A 17,555-nucleotide genomic window follows, 5' to 3' on the forward strand; every position below is an offset into this window, starting at 1 on the left:
GATGATGGTTTTCCAGCCACCTCTCTGCTTTAGGATCTCAAGGATATCTGCAAATGAATTAAGATAAGCCCCAAATCCAGGAGCCAGCAGGGCAAGGCTACCCACAGTAGTATAGTCAAAGGCACAGACCAATGTTCGATCACTAAAAAAGTTGCCGAGACCAGTTACTCACCAGAAACACTTTATTCAAAAATAACCACAAGCGCTTTCGTCTCTGTCAGTTCAGAGACTTTAACAAGATAAGAGACAGAACAGGAAGCACACAATATATAAACCCAACCCCAATTAACACCTCTTGCAAATCTGTTAGATCAATTAGCCCTGCAGAAGCATTATACATCACCATCTAAAACATTTATTTAAAAGGATTTTTCTCAGATCCATCCCTACAAGATATAAAGTGGATAAATCCATCAGTCAGCCCTCCTAATAAAGGCAAGCCTGATGGTGTATGACAATAAACCCACACAAAGAATATATATAATTAAACTAGCACAATATAATAAGATCAGATGCTGAAAAAAGTAATAAAATACATTTAATACATCCAAATCACAAAAATAAAAATCACAAAAAATCAAAGAAGCCAGTCATCTTTCCAGTGCCTTTAACTTTAGAAAACAGTCTAGTGAAAACATGTCATTCAAGTCTGGCCAGCAAGTTGCATTCAGTCTTAATTGCCATAATGCTTCCATTTTTTTCCAATTGTAGGGGCCATGGTCCCTCCCTTAGATCACACCTTAACATATCAATAATAACAAACCTGAATGAATGACCATCATGGTCAGTGCAGTGCTTAGCTAGGGCATTTGTTTTATTTTTCAATCTAATGTCCCTCACATGTTTGTAGATTCTATTCCTGAGTTTCCTCTCAGTTTTTTCCTACATAGAAGCAGGAACATTGTATGCAGATGGCACAGTATACCACCCTCACAGACTAACACGTAAACCTACCCTTAAGTCTAAGAATCTGTCCATTAATGGTCACCACTGAGCCATCCAAAATATATCTACACTGGTTACAGGCCCCACATTTTCTCATAGTACCTTTTACTGGTTCACCCTTGTAATTTTCAAATAAGTTTTTCAAACATCTGCCCTTTCTATACACAATAACTGGGGCACTACTAATACATTTCCTCATCTCATCACAGGAGGACAAGATGACCCAGTTTTAGCTTCTTAGACTTAAGGGTAGGTTTACATGTCAGTCTGAGAGGATGGTGTACTGTGCCATCTGCATACAATATCCCTGCTTCTATGTAAGAAAAACTGAGAGGAAAATAGAAGTTATGTTCTTACCATAATGTTCCATGTTAGTTGTCTTCTTCTCGCCTTCTTCTTGCTGGATGGGTTCGGAGCCGACCTTGGCTCCGACTCGGCCACTCTAAAAGCTCGAGAGTTGGTTCCACCGGCTCGAGGCTCCCCTTATATCCCACAATGCTAGGCGAGAGTTACCTCAGATCTCGTTTGTAAGCTAACCCCAGCTTATAATAGTAACAGAATAACTCTAAACAGAGTCCACCTCTAACAACAGGAAGAAAGATGGGTGACCTACATCCTGAACCAGGAAATATGCACAACAGCATATGCCTAAGAAAGAGGTGGTAGAAAGAGAGGTCACGATCACAACTCCTCTAGGTCTGTCCAGGCCAGGGGGAAGGAGGGTGGGACGCAAGAAGAAGGCGAGAAGAAGACAACTAACATGGAACTTTATGGTAAGAACATAACTTCTATATGTTAAGTTGTCTATCTCGCCTTCATTCTTGCTGGATGGGACCGCGTCCCTAGCACCTTGTCCCGGGTGGCCTAACGGAACAGACTCCTGAGAACAGTGGAACCAAAGTTAGCTCTATGCCTAGAAGCTAAGTCCAACTTATAATGAGAAATGAAAGTGTGAGGAGTAGCCCAAGTAGCCGCTGCACAAATGGTGTCAATAGGCAGTCTGTCTTGGAAGGCTAAAGAAGTAGCCAAGGCTCTGGTGGAATGGGCCTTAGGTTTATTAGGCAATTTTTGGTGTCTAATTTCATATACAAGGGAAATCAAAGATGTTAGCCATCTGGATAATGATACCTTTGAAACTGAAAGTCCCTTTCTGCTTTCCGCATAGGAGACAAACAGCTGATCAGATTTTCTGAATTGTTTTGTTCTATCCAAGTAGTACCTCAATTGACGATGAACATCCAGGCAGTGTAATTTTTGTTCAGACCTATTGGAATATTCTGGAAAAAAGACAGGGAGGTCAATGCTTTGATTTAGATTTGATGTCGAGACCACCTTAGGCAAAAAGGACGGGTTAGTTCGTAAGGATACTCTGTCCTTAGGAAACAATAGATAAGGAGGTCGACAGCTGAGTGCTTGAAGCTCTGAAACTCTTCTAGCTGAAGTAATAGCTACCAGAAAAAGAGTCTTCCATGATAGCAATTTTAAAGAACAGGAGACTGCAGGTTCGAAAGGGGGAAGAATCAAAGAAGCAAGTACTAAATTTAGGTCCCAAGGAGAAGGAGGATTTCTTATAGGAGGTCTAAGAAGAAAAACTCCTTTCAAAAAGGCTTTGCAAAGCTTGTGGGACATTAATGCAGATTCAGAAATACCCACATGAAAGTTAGAAATAGCTGCCAATTGAACTTTAAGAGTAGAGGGAGATGAACCTGCATGGAAGAGTTCAGCTAGAAATTCAAGGACTAATTGAATGGAAGCAGTGAAAGGATCTATGTCCTTTCCTTGAGCCCAATATGTGAAGCGTTTCCACTTACTCAAATAAATCTTCCGAGTGGAAGATTTATGGGAAGCTATCAAAATATCTCGAACGGAGTGAGATAATTGAGGAAGCCTGGCTAAGGTTGGAACTGGAGGAACCAAGCAGTGAGGTTCAGAGAAGGGAGGGAGCGATGAAACTGACCCGACTGATGGATCAAAAGATCTGGAACTAGGTCCAGATTCCACGGTCGCTCCACGCGAAATCGATGTAGAAAGGGGAACCACACCTGTCGAGGCCAGTAAGGAGCAATGAGGATCAATGAGGCCTTCTGAGCGATAGCTTTCTGTATCACTTGAGAAATTAGTGGGAAGGGAGGAAATGCATACAGAAGTCCCCGGGGCCAAACTTGGACTAGAGCGTCTCTGCTGGGTTGGCCTGGTAAAGGGAATAGAGTGAAATATTCTCTGCACTTGCTGTTTTGGGGAGTAGCAAAAAGATCGCAGCAAGGCTGACCCCACTTGAGGAAAATTTCTCTCACAACAGAGTCTTTCAGAGACCACTCGTGAGGCATGAGGATAGCTCTGCTCAACTTGTCCGCAATTTGATTGGACTTCCCGGGATGTGCGTTGCTATCAGAAACCGCTGAGAAGAAATCGCCCATTGCCACACTCTGAGTGCTTCTCGACACAGGGGGTATGATCTGGTTCCGCCTTGTTTGTTGATGTACCACACTACAGACATATTGTCTGTCTGGATTGCAATCGATCCCAAGGGAAGAGAGTCTTGAAGGGCTTGCAACGCTAAAAGCACTGCTCTCATCTCCAGAACATTTATGTGCAAGTGGCATTCGTCTGGTTGCCATGTGCCCTGGACCGTCCTGCCCTGATAATGCCCCCCCACCCGATCAGGGAGGCATCTGTTGTCAGAGTAGCAACCGGAGGGGGAGGAACAAAGGGCCTTCCCAGCAAGAGATGAGGGGAAGACATCCACCACATGAGATGATTTTTGCACGCTTGCGTGATCATAATGGTGTGAGACATTGGAAGTTGCTGGTATGACCATTGAGTAAAGAGCATCCATTGAAGGATCCGCATGTGGAATCTGGCTAATGGAAGCAGAGGTATGGCCGCCATAATTCCCAACACTTTCAGAACTAACCTGGCTTTGATTCTGTTGTTGTTGAAAAGGAGTGAGACCAGTTTGTGAATGTCTGTTATTCTCTGATGTGTTAGTCTCGCAGACATGTCTACTGTGTCTAGATTTGCACCTATGAAAGTAATAGCACGACAAGGCGACAAAACAGACTTTTCGCAATTTATTGAAATGCCTAACTTTTGACAAATGACAAAAGTGTAATCCCTGGCCATCAGAAGGAGATGCTTGGTGGGAGCTGTGAGGAGCCAGTCGTCCAAATATGGAAACACCTGGAATCCTTGTCGTCTCAGGTGAGAAGCTACCACTGCCATGCATTTGGTAAACACCGGGGCAGTGGTGAGACCAAAGGGCAGGGCCCTGAACTGAAAATGACTGGTTCCCAGCCTGAAGCGGAGGAATCTTCTGGAGCGCCTGTTCATTTTATGTGATAGTACGCATCCTGAAGGTCTATAGAGCACATCCAGTTTCCTTTGCCCAAAAGGGGAAGGATGGATTGCAGCGTGACCATCCGAAATCTTGTTTTCTTGACTGATCTGTTCAAGATACTGAGATCCAATATTGGTCTCCAGTCCCCTGTTTTCTTTGGAACTAAAAAGAACCTTGAGTAGATTCCGGATCCTTGCTGGTCTGCTGGAACTGGCTGAATTGCTCTTTTTGCAAGCAGTTTTGAAATCTCCAAAACCGCTAGATCCCTTTGAGCGGGTGGAACATCTGGAAGGGATTTTTTTGATTGGTTTGGCATGCGAAGAAAGGGGATAGAATAGCCTTCGGAAATGATGGACTGTACCCATTTGTCTTGAGTCAGGGATAGCCAGGCTTCTGGGTACAGTGACAATCTTCCCCCGACTGCCTCCGAAGGTGGGCAGTCGGGCAACACCTCAGGGATGCTGAAAGGGCTTGTCAGAGAAGGCTTCCCGATTGCCCTGGTTCTGTGGACCCCCCCTGCCCCTAGGGCGACGTCTACCATTGTTATTCCCGCCTCTGCCTCTGGCGGGAAACGACTCTGTGCGTCAGGTGAAGTCCCTTGAGATTGTTTACGGAACCACATCTTTCCACCTTTCTGGCCTTTGGGGTAAGGCCTAGAAGGAGTAGAAAAACGGACTCCGACGGCAGAAAGGGTCTTGCCATCAGTTTCGCACCTAGTCAAGGTTTCTTTCACTTGAGGACCAAAAAGAGATGATCCATCAAACGGGGAGTTAGTGAAAGACGTCTTGAAGGGGTCCGCAAAATTGCATAGCCGCATCCAGGCATGCCTACGTAAGGCCACACCTGTCCCTGCGGCCGTACTTGCCTCCATCAGCCGCATAAGAAAGGAGGCGCATGGAGGAGTTGGTTATGGAGTTAAGGGTAGCCAGCTGCGTGTTCATCTTATCTTGAAAACCCGCAGCTGTAGGGTCCTTTAACATTTCACTCGCTTCCTTGATCAAGTCCCTTTGAAGACGAGTAAAATGGCATAGGTAGTTCAGCGAACGCATGGTAAATGTCGCTGACGAGAACATCCGCTTCCCGTACCTGTCCATGGACCTAGATTCCTTGTTAGGTGGATGGACAGGTACTGAAGGATCAGCTAGCTCCTTCTTAGTGGCAGCAGCTACCACCATAGCATCCACAGAAACTCCTTTTGTTAAGAACTGTTTGTCTGCTGGTGCCATTATGAACTTGGAGGGTCTCCTGGGAGTGGGGTCCACTGAATCAGGAGCCGTCCATGCCTTCTTAGCAACCACCTGCATGAGGGGGTCAAAAGGGGGAAACACCCAGGAGGTGGAAGGGCGAGAGCCAAACGCCTCAAGATACACAGATTCATCCTCCGAGGGGTTGAGGGCTGGCCAATTTCCCTCTGCTTCAGGATCTCTAGAATGTCTGCAAATGAGACATCTTCAGAAGGGGAACGGGGGGAACCCTCAGAATCATCTAAATCTGTGTCAGACGTGATGGACTCAGGTGAGTCAATGTGTTTCCTCTTACACTTCCTCTTCCGAGGGGCTCTTCTGCCAAATCAGGAGAGGCCTCGGAAGAGGATGAAATCCCACAGGGGTTCCTGAGGAGCTGGCTCTCTGCGGTCCGGGATGAGGGAGTGAGTCGACTTGACCTGAGGCACCGTGGGGAGGGGCGGACGGAGCCGACTGTGGAGTAGAGCCAGGCTCTAACACACTCCGCATGACCTCGAATGCACCCCTGTCAGGCAAAGCCAGGGTCCCCGCCCGAGAAGCTAAGAACCCCCTCGGCACCGACAGTGATGGCTCGAGGCCGATGTCGGAGCCGAACTCACCAGCGCCGAAGCACCGAGAGGGAGAGGGGGTCGGACAAGGGTCCGATGCCACTCACCCCCTCGGAGCCGACGAGGGAAGTCCGGCGCCGAGATTCTTCCAAGGAAGAAATCGGAGCCGACGACGGAGCCGAAGACAATTGTATCGGCTCCGGCGCTATCACAGTCTCGGTTCCGGCGCGACCCGGCTCCGAGCTCAAGAGAGTCGAAGGAGGAATATATTGATGGACCGGGGCAGGCATCGACTGATGAGTCGGGCTCTGAAGCATCTGGGCCAGTGCCTCGGACTTAAGAAGTCGACTCACTACCCTCTGAAGGTCATGATCCGACAGCCTCGATGACCTAGAGGAGTGAGATCTTTGGCTCCGTTCAGACAGCAGGGGAGATCCTGGAGCCGAATGAACGGAGCCAAGGGATGGTGACCTGGACCTCTTCCTAGTTGTCGGCTCCGAAGGTCTGGTCGGAGCCGACACGGGAATTTCTAATACCTTGGCTCCAGCCGGAGTCGAGGGAACCACAGAAACTGTGGACTGAGACTCATCGGCTCCAGCCGGAGCCGATGTAGACAGAGGTTTAGAAACCTTAGGTCTCGGCTCAGTTGTTGGAGCCGAAGACCTAGATGCCTTAGAGGGCTTCCCTGTCGATACAGAAAGGGAATCCTCTGGCTTGAGTAAGCCCCTTAAAATTAACTTATTTTTTCTTTCCTGCAGGACCCTGGGGCTGAAGCCATGGCACACAGCACAGGAGTCCTGCAGGTGCAAAGGTCCCAGACAGTAGACACAAGAAGTGTGAGCGTCTGTCAGAGACATTTTCTGACAGCACGCATCGCACTTCTTGAATCCGGAGACCTTTGCTTCTTTAGACATATCTAAAGGTGTAATCACACACACAGACACAAACACACTAATTACACCTTGTCTAGTTTAAATTATAATAAACCACTAACTAGGTTTTTTAAATAAGAAAAATAACACACACACTCCACTAGGGAAAGAAAAAAGGCCTGTAGGCCCAAGGGAAGAACTTAAAGTTCTTGAGGGAAAAAAACAGGAATTTTTAAGAAAGGGGATAAGAATTTCTCTAAACTAAGGGAAATAAGTAAAAATATTAAAATTAAAGGGGTTTTAATAGACTAACTTCACAAGAAAAGTCACTTACCAAGAACCGGTAGAAAACCAAAACCTCGATAGCTGTAGCGGCAAACGAGATCTGAGGTAACTCTCGCCTAGCATTGTGGGATATAAGGGGAGCCTCGAGCCGGTGGAACCAACTCTCGAGCTTTTAGAGTGGCCGAGTCGGAGCCGAGGTCGGCTCCGAACCCATCCAGCAAGAATGAAGGCGAGATAGACAACTTAACATCTCAGGAATAGAATCTACGAACATGAGGGACATTAGATTGAAAAATAAAACAAATGCCCTAACTAGGCACTCCACTGACCATGATGGTCATTCATTCTGGTTTGCTATTATTGATATGTTAAAGAGGGATCTGAGGGGGGGGGGGGCATGACCCCTGCAAGTGGAAAAAATGGAGGCATTATGGCAGTTAAGACTGAATGCAACTTGCTGGCCAGGCTTGAATTACATTCTCTAGCCTGTTTTCTAAAGTTAAGTGCACTGGAAAGATGACTGCCTTCTTTGATTTTTCGTGATTTTTATTTTTGTGATTTGGATGTATTAAATGTATTTTATTACTTTTTTTAAGCATCTGATCTTATTATGTTGTGCTAGTTTTAATTATATATATTCTTTGTGTGGGTTTATTGTCATACACCATCAAGCTTGCCTTTAATAGGAGGGCTGACTGATGGATTTATCCACTTTTTATATCTTGTAGGGATGGTTCTGAGAAAAATCCTTTTAAATAAATGTTTTAGATGGTGATGTAGAATGCTTCTGCAGGGCTAATTGATCTAACAGATTTGCAAGAGGTGTTAATTGGGGTTGGGTTTATATAGTGTGTACTTCCTGTTCTGTCTATTATCTTGATAAAGTCTCTGAACTGACAGAGACGAAAGCACTTGTGGTTATTTTTGAATAAAGTGTTTCTGGTGATTAACCGGTCTCGGCAACTTTATTTTAGCCCTGGTGGCTCCTGGATTCGGGGATTATCTCTGATTTTAGTTTGTGTTTTTTACCTAGTTTGTCCTGTGGGTATCTGCAAATGAGTTATCTTCAGAGGACGAATGTGGGGGACCCTTCTGACTCCTCGAGGTCAGTGTCTGAAGTGACAGACTCATCAGGGGAGAGTATATGCTTCCTCTTGCATGTCCCCTTTTGAAGGGGCTCCTCAGAAGGGTATTATGGGGAGGCCTTGGAAGAGAGGGATTTGCCCAATGAGGGTTCCTGAGGCTCTGAATCTCTGCTGTCCTGTGGATGGGGTGGTGCCGAGACAGTAGACAGTGCCTTGGAGGAACAAATGCCAGTATCCTTGTGTAGATCTATAGAGGGGGAGAGCACACTCCTCATCAGCTCAAAAGCAGAACCCATTGGTTCCGAGGATATCTCTGGCTCCAAGGAGACAGAGAGCCCCAGAGAGACCATCTCCAAGGCTGATGTAGGAGCCGATCTCACCTGTGCCGAAGCACCAAGGGGTAGGCTCGGAACCGAAGAAGTTCGGGTCTGAACACCCCCCCCCCCCAGCGCTGACTGAAGAACTTCGGCTCCCACACACCCCGGATGGCACCAAGAGTTTCAGAGCAGATATCAGTTCTGTAAACCTGTTGGGTCAGAGCCGAGATCAATTTAGCTAGTGCCGGCAACTTCAAAAGTATGTGCACCACCTGCTCCACGTCATCATCAGATAGGCTCCTAGAGGACCTGGAGGATAGAGTTGGTGAACGAGATCTCTCCAAAAGAGGAGATCTCAAGGTAGGGGAGACCAGTGGAATATCAATGCACCGGCTCCGAGACACAGTTTCTGTTGGCTTCAAAGACCTTGGAGCCGAAGAACCAGGTTTGTCAATAATAATCTCCATCGGTTCCAAAGCCTGTGGAGCCAAGGAGGTCGATGGCTGCGAAATTTTAGACAATTTTTCAGGGGGCTCTAACTGAGTCGAATAGACTGGAGATGGCCTTTTAGTTAGTTTGTCTCTCATAGAAGAAGAAGACAATGAAGAAGAAAAAGCACTCTGTACAGCTTCCTCAAAGGTAGGTTTCAAGAGCCCTTTGACAGTCAATTTGTTTTTCCTCTCCTGCAACACACGTGCACTAAAGGAGTGTTAGAAAGTGCAATTTTCCTGGAGATGGATAGCTCCTAAACAATAGACAAAAATGCCATGTATGTCTGTAATAGACATTTTCTGGGTGTATTTTTGACATTTTTAAAGCCCAAAGGCCTATGTTCTTTCTCCCTAGTGTCTTTGGACATGTTAGGAAAAAAAAGTCCTATAAGAATAACAAACACCAAGTCAACTCACACCACTTCTAAAAATATAAAACACACTAATTTAACAAACACAGCACATCTAAGGAATATAATTAGAGCTAGCTTTTCTCTGACTAAAATGAGCACTAGGACCTCTAATTTAAACAGAACTAGAATGGTATAATAAAGCGAGACATTGAATACACTAACACTACTAGCCCTCTAACTAAAACAGGCAATTAGCTCTCTAATTTAAACGAGCTAATAAACTAACCAAGCTAAATTAAGTGACTAGAAAACAGCACACAACACTACAGGTAGTTTTTAAAGCTCCATTACAGTAAATAACTATGGGATACAAGTACAGGCCTGCAAAAAAAACGACGGCCAAGCAAAAGCACACAACAGTGGAAAAAGGAGATAAAACTAAGCTACACACTAAAGCTAAAGTTTCACAGCACAGAGTAAACTAACTAATGTATAACTCCTTACTAACAGCACAGAGTAAACTAACTAATGTATAACTCCTTACTAGTTTAAACTAATAGAATACAAAAGACAAAAAACTTGGCCTTGGCCAAGAAGAGAACATCCAACCTCGTAAAGTGGCAAACGAGATCTGGAGAGTTGCACCACTGTATCCTGGGATACCTACCCTGCCACGAGCCAAGTCTGAGACTTCCAGGTGTGTATTTGGCCAAGTCAGAGCCGAGGATCGGCTCCGAACCCATCCAAGTAAGAATGAAGGTGAGATAGGACAACATAACATCTAATCACATGATAAAAAGCATATGGTATTTCGTGTCCAATTAAAAAAATTATGCAGAAAATAAATAAATATGAAACTTTACAATACAGACTATATGTAAAAGCTCACTGGAATAAAATGTGCTAATGCTATCTTAAGCCTCTATTTTTTAATTCTAGGTTAGTATCAACAAGTTACTTTACACTTGTGAATTAAGCTCTAAGCTTAGCTGCCTCTGAATTTCTTTTCAATCAAGTAAAATATCTAAATTTATTTTTCTGTTATTCAATTGTACCCTGTCAAACACAAAAATACAGAAACTTTTTCCAACTCCCATACTTTTCAATATGACTGTATAAAGCATTACAGTTATTACTTTTTTAATAGTATATAAATGATCTCTAGCTCTCAAAAATATTTTTCTCACAGTTATTCCTACATAAAAAATGGACACATTTCACAGATATACACATATACAACACTGTCAACGGTGCATGCAAAATGTGCATTTGTCTCAAATGCAGTCTCTAAGACAGCAAGTAAAAAGGAAGGACATTTTGCTATTTATTAATGTTTTAGAACTAAAAGCACAACTGCAACATAATCAGTTTAAAGTATGGTACACTGGAATGTAAAATGTTAAATAAGGAAGGTAAATGGGCAAGGAAGCCCCTTGCCACTGGAGAAGCTAGTGAGGAAGGATATGTAGTAAAACATGCTGGAGGGATAGGTTCCTGACCCAGAGACTCCCCAGACTCGGGAATAGACTGTCCAAACATGTCAAGCAGAGCTCCTCCTTGGCCCTCTTCAAAAGGAACCTTGATGATTGGATGGGAGATAGAAAATTCACCCCGGGGATCATGTCAGTCGCCCTGCTAGACAGGGGTCCAGGGAAGTAAATATTGTGGGAAGAAATATCCAGGGAATTGTTATGGCTAGGCTTGTATAGGTCCCAGGGCTGATAGCCTAGTACCAAACTATGAATTTATGAACCTAAGAGAGTGGTCCGCTCACCTCTCCTGTGAGAGAGGGAGGGGTTTCATGCATTCAGAGGCACATTGAGTAGTGCTGACATCTTGGTAGAGACCAGGATATTCACCACTCATGACAAAGGGTACAAGGAGAAAGGGAAAAGGTGAAAAAAGACCAAGATAGATTGAACTCTTGATTGAGGCCAGGACACCAATGGCTTCTAACAAAAAAATTGCTAAGTAGAGCCTACAGACATCGATAGATAATTATAAAGGATAAGCTGAGAAATTAAGAGAGTTCTGGAGTGAGAAACAAGGAAAGCAGTTTACATGGAATCAATGGAGGGAATATATGTTTCTCTGCTTGATATGCAAGTAAAGTAAAGAAATTCAGGATGTTTGAACAGATATGTCTACACTGATACTTATATACACCTAGCAGGCTTCAAAGAATGCTCTCACAGGTAGAAGGAAATATTTTTTGGTCATGTACAGACTTGCGAAACTTATTTTTATTTATTAACTGGGAAAGTCCCACTTGGAATGAGCCAATTTTCAGCAGAGACCCAGGGAGAAATGCTCCAGATGCATGTCTTTGTAACATGGGAGGAAATTAAAGCACCTGGAGGAAACCCATATGAATACAGGGAGGACATGCAGACTCTGCATAGAAGGCACCCCAGCCAAGAATTGAACCAGAACACCTCTTGCTGTGAGGTAACAACGCTACCGCTGTACCACACTGCCATTAAAAGAAAATTGCAAGAGATGACAGAATGGATATGGTGGTCAACATAACAACTAACAAAGGAATTAGTATTATTGAACTGGAAAACAGCAGGATATGGACACGCTTTATAACACTTATAAAAACAGTGGCCAAAAAAAGTATAGAACATAAAAAAATACATAAAAGAGGTTGAAGAAACTATCCAGTACATAGAAAAAAGAAGCAAATAATGAATAGAAAAAGGGATAATATATATTTAAGAAAGTGGGAATTATGGCATAGATATATGTCAATGTAGAGATTGTCAACATTGTGAAATGATGGTGAATTATTTTAATTACCCAAATGAGATGAAAAAGATTGCACTTGTCAGTTACAAAGAGAATATATTAGAATATAATATAATATGGTCAGCTACTGGTTAGAGCATAAGAGATGCTGCATTGTTTATATGAAGAATTAATTTATGCCGCTGAATACAATGTAAATAATTAGAGTAAATGAAGTGACGGCTGAGGAAAAGGGGCATTGGTAAAGGATGCCTTACAGTTTTCTGCAAAACTGCATAAACTAAGGCAGGCCTGCTTCCTCATAGTAATGTCTATCTACTCTGCTCCATCTGCTACATAGTAGATCAGGCTAAAGGGTGATTCTCATCTGTGGCACAGATTGTTGGTTGGCAACTTTTTCTGTATGTCCAGCATTTTATCTGCTAACTCACGATGAATTAATGGAAGATCTAGACTGCAAACTATCTGGCCCAGCCACCAATTTTCTCCCTGTTTACAAACCAAAGAACTGGGATTTGAAAGGATAAAGGGTATCGATGCTGAGTCCAGAATGATCTGAGGGACCATTAGATTTTCTTCATGTGTAGTCTTGCCAGGGTTAGCATGAGGATCACTGATGAATTGTACCACAGAATCCTGAGAATCTTCCTTGTAGATGCTTGGCTTTGATTAGAGAAACTCAGGAGGAACTGTTAAAATAAGTTTATTTTGCCTGGAGGAAGAAAGGCTGTTCCCAACATAGAGTCCAGCAAATGTCCCAAAAGAAGAGATGAGAGAAGACTGTTGGAAATGTATCTGAAAACCTGGACTGAGCACAAGTTTATGAACTGTTGCTAAAGACTTTTGACAGTTGGAAAAAAAAAAGAGTATAGAAATAAGACACTTGTCCAAATATGGAAAAACATAAATAGCTTGAAGTCTGCAGTAAGCAATCAATGCTGGAGCTAGGCATTTTGTGTACACAGCTGGTACTATGGACAGTCCAAAGGGTAAGACAGAGAAGTGATAATGTGCGCCAGATATAGCAAATCTAAAGAAAAGTCTGAAATGCTCTGCAATAGGGATGGGTAGATAGGACAGGCATCCTTAAAACCCATCTTTACCATGAAAGCTAGAGGGGGAGTCAGAGGTACAAGAAACTGAAAATATAACATCTTGAACTTCAGAATCTTTTTTTCTCTCCTTCACAGTGCTTCATTCTGTCAGACTGTTCCAGTGCCTGTGTCCATTGACGGGCCTACTTACTCCTCCTTCCTCCCCAGGACTTCTCAGAGTCAGCTGGGGTTAGTGTAGATCTTAAGGGCATTCCTTGCGGTGGGGTTGCTGTCAACTGCTTCTGCTTGTTGTGTGGGTTATTATGACCTGCCCTTATTTCCTTGCCCCTAACCCTAAAGTTCATCTGCACATCTGAAAAATGCTCTCCTCTGTGGACCACACCTCTCCTCAGGGAGTGTTTCCAATGAATCCCATTCCTCCCTACCTGTACCTCAGGTGATAGATCTATTAATCGAACCCGGGTCACTTGGCTCATAGTTAAGGTTGTATCCGTTTACACCACAGTGCTGGCTTTAACTTCAAAATCTTGACAAAAATGTTTAGAAAAGTAAGATCCCGTACAGGTCTCCAGGATCCTTCTGTTTTAGGAACTAGAAAAATTCTTGAATAAAAACATTTGCCCAGGAGATTGGGGGACACAGATTCTATGGCTCTCTGAGACACAATGTGTTGCAGGATGAGAGAAAATAGATTGGGCTCCAAGTAAAAAAGAGGGGAATGCTTCAGAAATGGGGGAAACATTCCCACTTCCAAGTGTACCCTCACTGGATTACCTTCAGAACCCAAATGTCTGACACAATTAGATGCCACAAGAGGAAGTGAAGACCCAGAGACATAGAAAGGTTGCCTCTTAGGGAGTGGGGTGCTGAATAGGTAGATAGTTATGCTGAAAGGATTGTCCTTGATTTTTAGAGGGTTTTTCCTTCTTTTAAGAACTTCCTTTCCAGTGTTTTTAAAACCCTGTTTTCTGGATCCTTGCTGCATACATTGCTTATTGGGGAAGGATGCTCATGAAAGGGAGAAATTACTGTGTGTTCTGAAAAAGGAGGGTTGAAAAATCTGAGACACTTCCCAATCAGTTTTCCCCTTTAATCACACCATTTATGCATCTCAGCTGCTGAAGGGCCAAACAGAACTTGTTTGTCTAAACGAAAATATAAAATCTCAAATATATCATCAGGAAGATGTTTAGAACAAAGCCAAGCAAATCTCAAATCTGACCCCAAACCAGCAGATCTGGTGGAAGAGATAGCAGCATCATAAGCACATTTTAAAATATGCTTAGTCACATGATTGGCAACTCTCATAGAAGCATTTAATGAATTATTTTCCTCAAAAGAAGGAAGGTCAGTCATTAACTTTTTCATGTTTTCAAAAGGTAAGAGTAAAAATGTTAACGTGAGCTTGACAATTTAAAATTCTGAAAGTTAAAGTACTAGAAGAATATGTTTTCTTCCCCTCCATATCCATTGCTTTCCCATTCTTGTCAAGGGGGAATAAGGTTAGCAATTGTAACTTGTTTAACAGAAGAATATTTGGATAAATAAATAACTCCTTAATCTGCTTTAGTATTAGAAAACAGGTGTTTGTGTGGTGGGGTACTTTGTACAACTTGTTAGACTTCCTGGAGCAGGAGGCTAACTTTCAGATAAGGAAGAAGAGGTGAGAAAAACATTCTGTAAAGCAAGCAAGACAGGAAGAATAGTCACAACTTTAGGTATCTCAAACTGCAAAAAATCATAAATAAAGGTGTCAAAAAAGACATCTCTTCAGTAGGGTCAACTGATGCCATACTTTCCTCGGAATCAGAGGTCTCCTTATGAAAAGAATTTCCTGAAGTACAACCCCTTGCAATGTCTGCTGTTCTAACTGAAATTTCTTGTCAGAAAGGGAAGCAACTCTTTTCACTTTCTTGCCTGAGGAATGAAAAAATACTAACAACTTCCTTGGCAAATGCCAGTAAGAATACTCTGTCCATAGGAACAAAAGCAGGAGATAGGAAGCTTTTTTTACTAAGCACTCTGTTTCTGACAAAAGACTGACTCATATGAGACACACAGATCCCAGCTTCCAATTGCCCTTCCCAGGGAAGTAAAGAATTTTCACTTACCCCTTCCAATGGCACCATCAAAAGTGTCTCTCCTTTGCCCAGCATAAGCATCCCTATGGCTGCAGAGAATGTAGACATCTCACATCTTTGGTAACTGAAAAAAGCTAAATTAAGAGGACTGGAGAAAGAAGATGGGTGGTCTAAGAAACAAGAAATGGTGACAGCAGAGTCACCCATCAGCAGAAACAGCTGAACAGACACCTAAAGACTCCTTTGAAACTTTCTTCTTTTTGCATGTCAGGGAAGGTACTACTGAGGAGACCAGGTTGCTCCATTGGTGAGATGATTTATTTTACCTCAGCAATGGCTTAAAAGTTAAAGAAATAATTCAGAAAGTCACCCAGCAATGTAAACAAATGGAAAGGATTTCCTATAGGTAAATCCTAAATGCCAAGAATATGTGCACTTTTGGAACAAAAAAACTCACTATATCTGTGGAAGAGGAGTCTTTCCACGAAAATGCATTGATGGAGATTGTCTATATTAATGTTTATAACTCATCAATTACAGATTCATTTGCTCTGCAATGCTAGTGAGCCTAATATATCTTTCAGTAATGGGGGTCAGTTATGGAGCAACTATGGTCATCCTCCAAGCTTCTAGGAAATAATTAGGAGAAAAACTCATGCTGAATAGGTTGAGGATGGTTTGAACTAAATGGTGTTTAACATTTACAAATAGGCATTGGGAAATATTTAAGAACCCACAGAACTGGTGTTTTTGGTATTTGAAAGATCTGATAGCACCTGATCCACTGAGATACTAAGAGGACTTGAATGAGTATGGGAGGATAGGGGAAATAATCTGCTGTGGATGCGATATCAGAATGCATTCCTCTGTTACTATGTTTGCTAAAAAGCTGGCTATTACTTCTATGTTTTCAAACATGACTGAAAAGGGTCTGTGATTGCTCTTAGGACTTGGGGTGATGCTGAATAAATATCTCGCTTAACACTTCCTAAAGTTTTGGTCTGGCTTACCAGTTTTAGATCACTTTCATGCTAGGGATGTCAGGACTTATTATAATTTGTTAAGCTTCTTCTTTCTGTTATAGTTTATTATGAAAGATCCTAGTGCTAGACAGATGTTAACGGCTTCTTCAAAACACCTATCCATGAGAGGAGCAATATTCTGTGGTACATGTAGTAGCATCAGGTTTTACGTACGTAGGAAATTTCTACTATTTATGTCTGTTTAGAATACACCTTCCTCCTACCTGTTACATATCAATGGGTGAGGAGAGACTTGTTTGAAATTTTACAATGCATTTGTCTCTAAGATTGTTTTTTGAAGTTTCACAGTATTCTATATTATAAATAGTATCACTGACGAAGAATGGGAGTCAAAACACATCCATCATTCAAGGTGAAACTGGTTGAAATCAAGTTTAAATTAGGGATTACAACAGCTCAGTTAACCCCTCAAAATAGATAAATATGCTGCCTGCTCATGTGCAAGCCAATGCAGAAAAGACATCTCCCTGGAAGAATTTTTTTATGTCACTAGCTAGAAGGAAGAACGTATGCTGTGCCATCATCTAGAACGGTATCATGCCGTACTAAAAGCCACCATTGATTATTTATCAGCTAATTATAAATTAAAACAGAAAAGATTTATGACTACAGATTTGTGGGTTGGGAATGCATGGCAATTAAAAAAATAGAAAACATATTCTGTGTTATCTCCTGCTATTATTATTATTATTATTATTATTATTATTATTATTATTATTATTAACAAAAGATGCATGAAAAGATATGTTCATAGGCTTCAGAAGAGTAGCTGGCTCAACCAGCACCCTGTGTTAGTACCACAAAACAAGTAACCTAACCTCTCAGTTCTTCAAGTGAAGAGCAAAAAATATATATATTGTAGCAATCGGTGTATTACAGTTAAATCCACCACCCCTGAGCTCTTCCAGTTAAGAACAAAAAAAAAAAAAAAAAGAAAAATGCCCATTCCTTCTACTGGCAAGCCGCCCTCCCTCCTGCCCCAGACATTCAGCTCTGTTTCTGTGCCCTGCCCCCTGACACTTTTTCAGCATTTTTTATTAATTTTTTTCTTTTAAACTGCAGCAAATTGCTTGCTATAATGTACCAAACAGTTGCTACAGTTTATACCCTCTCTGCATGGAGCTTTATGGTGCTCAGGTTTTAGTTAA

This window comes from Protopterus annectens, chromosome 7.part0, assembly GCF_019279795.1.
Source record: "Protopterus annectens isolate FY-2018-M chromosome 7.part0, PAN1.0, whole genome shotgun sequence".
NCBI lineage: Eukaryota > Metazoa > Chordata > Ceratodontiformes > Protopteridae > Protopterus > Protopterus annectens.